The sequence below is a fragment of the Salvelinus alpinus genome, chromosome 8 (genome assembly GCF_045679555.1).
Source record: "Salvelinus alpinus chromosome 8, SLU_Salpinus.1, whole genome shotgun sequence".
NCBI classification, from domain to species: domain Eukaryota; kingdom Metazoa; phylum Chordata; class Actinopteri; order Salmoniformes; family Salmonidae; genus Salvelinus; species Salvelinus alpinus.
Genome location: NC_092093.1, coordinates 53038898 through 53043769, shown reverse-complemented (window position 1 = coordinate 53043769; position 4872 = coordinate 53038898).

The window sequence follows — 4872 nt, the reverse complement described above, 5'->3', positions numbered from 1 at the left end:
CGTTTTTCTCAACTACTCGTTATTTTCACATGATGGATTTAATGTGTGTTCGTTGATTTTTAAGTACACTTGATTTGTCACAATGTATTTGTGATACTAGTCAACTGACAGTACAGACTTGTCACTATCTTACCTACAGGAGGGTATCTCTCCAGGAACAGGGTTGGAGAGCCCTGACGTAGGGAATAGGGTGACGTTTGCCTTCACTGTGTGCATCCCAACTAGAACCCTGTTGCCTACAAAGTGCACTATTGTCCAGAGACCTAAGGGTAGTAGTGCCCTTTCCTTCACATTTCTCAATAGTTGGTATTCAGACAAACTATATATTACCCCTTCAAATTAGTGGATTTGGCTATTTCAGACACCCGTGGCTGACAGGTGTATAAAATCGAGCACACCGCCATGCAATCTCCATAGCCAAACATTGGCAGTAGAATGTCCTTACTGAAGAGCTCAGTGACTTTCAACGTGGCACTGTCATAGGATGACACCTTTCCAACATGTCAAATTTCTGCCCTGCTAGAGCTGCCCCTGGTCGACTAAGTGCTGTTATTGTGAAGTGGAAACATCTAGGAGCAACAACGGCTGAGCCGCGTACTGGTAGGCCACAAGCTCATAGAACGGGAACGCTGAAGCGCGTAGCACGTACAAAACGCCTGTCCTTGGCTGCAATACTCACTACCCGAGGTTCGAACTGCCTCTGTAAGCATCATCAGCACAAGAACTGTTTGTCGGGAGCTTCATGAAAAGCTTAAGATACAGTGGTGTAAAAATACTTTAATGTATTTCTAAAGTTATTTTTGGGGGGGAATCTGTACTTTACTATTTATTTTTGGCTACTTTTACTTTACTACATTCCTAAAGAAAAGATTGTACTTTATACTCCATACATTTTCCCTGACATGCAAAAGTACTCGTTACATTTTGAATGCTTAGCAGGACAGGAAAATGGACCAATTCACAACCATACTGCCTCTGCTCTGGTGGACTCCCTAAACACATTATTTGTTTGTAAATTGTGTGTAGAAGTGTGCCCCTGGCTATCCCACAATTTAAATAACTAAATCCATTGCACAGTGCCAACTAAAGTTTAGTGGAGGAAGAGGCCCCTTAGACTGCTGCGCCACTCAGGAGCCCACTAAGGCACTGCATCTCCGTGCAAGAGCCATCACTCCGGTACCTGGTTCGAATCCAGGCTGCATCACATCTGGCTGTGATTGGGAGTCTCATAGGGCGGCGCACAATTGGCCCAGCGTCGTCCGGGTTTGGCCGGGCTAGGCCGTCATTGTAAATAAGAATTTGTTCTAAACTGACTTGCCTAGTTTAATGGTTTAGTTCCAGTGAAGGGAAATCTTAATGACACAGCATATAATGACATTCTAGACGATTCTGTGCTTCCAACTGTGGCAACAGTTTGGGGAAGGCCCTTTCCTGTTTCAGCATGACAATGCCCCCGTGGACAAAGCGAGGTTCATACAGAAATGGTTTGTAGAGATCAGTGGGGAAGAACTTGACTGGCCTGCACAGAGCCCTGACCTCAACCCCATCGAACACCTTCGGGATGAATTGGAACGTTGACTGTGAGCCAGGCCTAATCACCCCCAACATCATATCCACCAGAGCTGTTGCCAGATAATTTAATGTTAATTTCTCTACTATAAGCTGCTTCCAATGTTGTTTTTAGAGAATCTGGCAGTATGTCCAATCGGCCTCACAACCGCAGACCACGTGTAACCACGCCAGCCCAGGACCTCCACATCAGACTTCTTCACCTGCTGTATCGTCTCAGACCAGCCGCCCAGGCAACTGATGAACCTGAGGAGTATTTCTGTCTGTATTAAAGCCCTTTTGTGAGGAAAAACTATTTTTGATTGGCTGGGCCTGGCTCCCAAGTTGGTGGGCCTATGCCCTCCCAGGCCCACCCATGGCTGCTTCCCTGCCCAGTCATATGAAACCCATAGATTTGGGTCTAATTAATTTATTTTGAATTGACTGATTTCCTTACATGAACTGTAACTCAGTAAAATTGTTGAAATTGTCACATGTTGCATTTATATTTTTGTTCAGTATATTTAAACAACAACAATAAAGAAAGTAGATGTTGTTCCACTTGGAACCAACAGGTTGCTCAACCTTTTTCATCTTGTGTAAAAAGATGGTGGTAATTATGAGGGAATTAAGTCTTGGTCAGAATACGATGTATCTGTAGACACACCTCCATTTCTTCGATCTCCACCCTGAACGAATAGCGGATAAATAGCATGCTGTTCGCATTCTTTAGATCAAGGTCAGAATAACCGTAGAGAGAAAAGTGCATAAAAAGGGAATTATGTTGCATTTACGCACTTAACTCTGGTCGGAATTCCCCCCAATGTAGGCAGTAGGTAGCCACGTAAAGAGTAAGTAGCCATGTACAGTTAGTTATTACATTAGTTAAATGTAATGTAGGCAGCAGGTAGCCATGTAGGCAGTAGGTAGCCATGTAAAGAGTAGGTAGCCATGTAGGCAGCAGGTAGCCATGTAGGCAGCAGGTAGCCATGTAGGCAGCAGGTAGCCATGTAGGCAGCAGGTAGCCATGTAGGCAGCCGGTAGGCAGTAGGTAGCCATGTAGGCAGTAGGTAGCCATGCAGAGAGTAGTTAGCCATGTAAGCAGTAGGTAGCCATGTAGACAGCAGGTAGCCACGTAGGTAGCCATGTAGGCAGTAGGTAGCCATGTAGGCAGCCATGCAGACAGCAGGTAGCCATGTAGGCAGTAGGTAGCCATGTAGGCAGTAGGTAGCCATGTAGGCAGTAGGTAGCCATGTAGGCAGTAGGTAGGCAGTAGGTAGCCATGTAGACAGTAGGTAGGCAGTAGGTAGCCATGTAGGCAGTAGGTAGGCAGTAGGTAGCCATGTGGGCAGTAGTTAGCCATGTAGGCAGTAGGTAGGCAGTAGTTAGCCATGTAGACAGTAGGTAGGCAGTAGTTAGCCATGTAGACAGTAGGTAGGCAGTAGGTAGCCATGTAGACAGTAGGTAGGCAGTAGGTAGCCATGTAGGCAGTAGGTAGGCAGTAGTTAGCCATGTAGGCAGTAGGTAGGCAGTAGTTAGCCATGTAGGCAGTAGGTAGGCAGTAGTTAGCCATGTGGGCAGTAGTTAGCCATGTAGGCAGTAGGTAGGCAGTAGTTAGCCATGTAGGCAGTAGGTAGGCAGTAGTTAGCCATGTAGGCAGTAGGTAGGCAGTAGTTAGCCATGTAGGCAGTAGGTAGCCATGTAGGCAGTAGGTAGGCAGTAGTTAGCCATGTAGGCAGTAGGTAGGCAGTAGTTAGCCATGTAGGCAGTAGGTAGGCAGTAGTTAGCCATGTAGGCAGTAGGTAGCCATGTGGGACTCAGCCTCTGAAGCCAAACAAACATTCCTCTACCAAAGATGGTTGATAAAATAAGATGTCCCACTCAGATCATTTACCATTGAAAGAAATGGTCAGTTCCGGTCTGCTGAATGAGGTGGGTCTCCCATAGCTACCAATGCATTAGCTAGCTGTGTTTGGTCTGCTTAGTTCATTGACTGTATATGAACCAGAACAAATTAGGGAGTGGGATGTCTCGCTTCAGTCTCTGCCACTCTACTCTATCCCCCCCCAATCCGCAAGGTCTCTGGGTTCATCAGTCTCTGTGTGTGTGTGTACTGTGTGACAGGGTTGACTGTATTGTTGATGAAACAGGCACGTGGCTGCTGCCTGTTTTTGTATGGACCATGTGCCTGCTACCACATGTCCTGGCCCCCCACCACCCCTCCTCTACCCTGGTCCTTTGTTTAGCTAACCTACATATGAACCGACCAGAACATGAATACACCCCCCCCCCCCCCCCCCCCCCCCCCCTTTTCTTGTGGCAACAGGTCACAAATCTTGCTGCTGTGATCGTATTTCACACAGTAGATATGGGAGTTTATCCAAATCTGGGGGGTTTTCAAATTCTTTGTGGGTCTGTGTAATCTGAGGGAAATATATGTCTCGAATATGGTCATACATTGGGCAGGAGGTTAGGAAGTGCAGCTCAGTTTCTACATTTTGTGGGCAGTGTGCACATAGCCTGTCTTCTCTTGAGAGCCAGGTCTTTCTCAATAGCAAGGTTATGCTCACTGAGTCTGTATATAGTCAAAGCGTTACTTAAGTTTGGGTCAGTCACAGTGGTCAGGTATTCTGCCGCTGTGTACTCTCTGTTTAGGGACAAATAGCATTCTAGTTTGCTCTGTTTTTTTGTTAATTCTTTCCAATGTGTCAAGTAATTATATTTTTGTTTTCTCATGATTTGGTATGGTCTAATTGTGTTGCTGTCCTGGGGCTCTGTGGGGTCTGTTTGTGTTTGTGAACAGAGCCCCAGGACCAGCGTGCTTAGGGGACTCTTCTCCAGGTTCATCTCTCTGTAGGTGATGGCTTTGTTATGGAAGGTTTGGGAATTGCTCCATTTTAGGTGGTTGTAGAATTTAACGGCTCTTTTCTGGATTTTGATAATTAGCGGGTATCGGCCTAATTCTGCTCTGCATGCATTATTTGGTGGTTTACGTTGTACTCGGAGGATCTTGTTGCAGAATTCTGCATGCAGTCTCTCAATTTGGTGTTTGCCCCATTTTGTGAATTCTTGGTTGGTGAGCGGACCCCAGACCTCACACCCATAAAGGGCAATGGGTTCTATAACTGATTCAAGTATTTTTAGCCAGATCCTAATTGTCATATTTGATGTTCCTTTTGGCATAGAAGAACCTTCTTGCCTTGTCTCTCAGCTTATTCACAGCTTGTGGAAGTTACCTGTGATGCTGATGTTTAGGCCGAGGTAGGTATAGTTTTTTTGTGTTCCAGGGCAACGGTGTCTAGATGGAATTTGTATTTGTTTTCC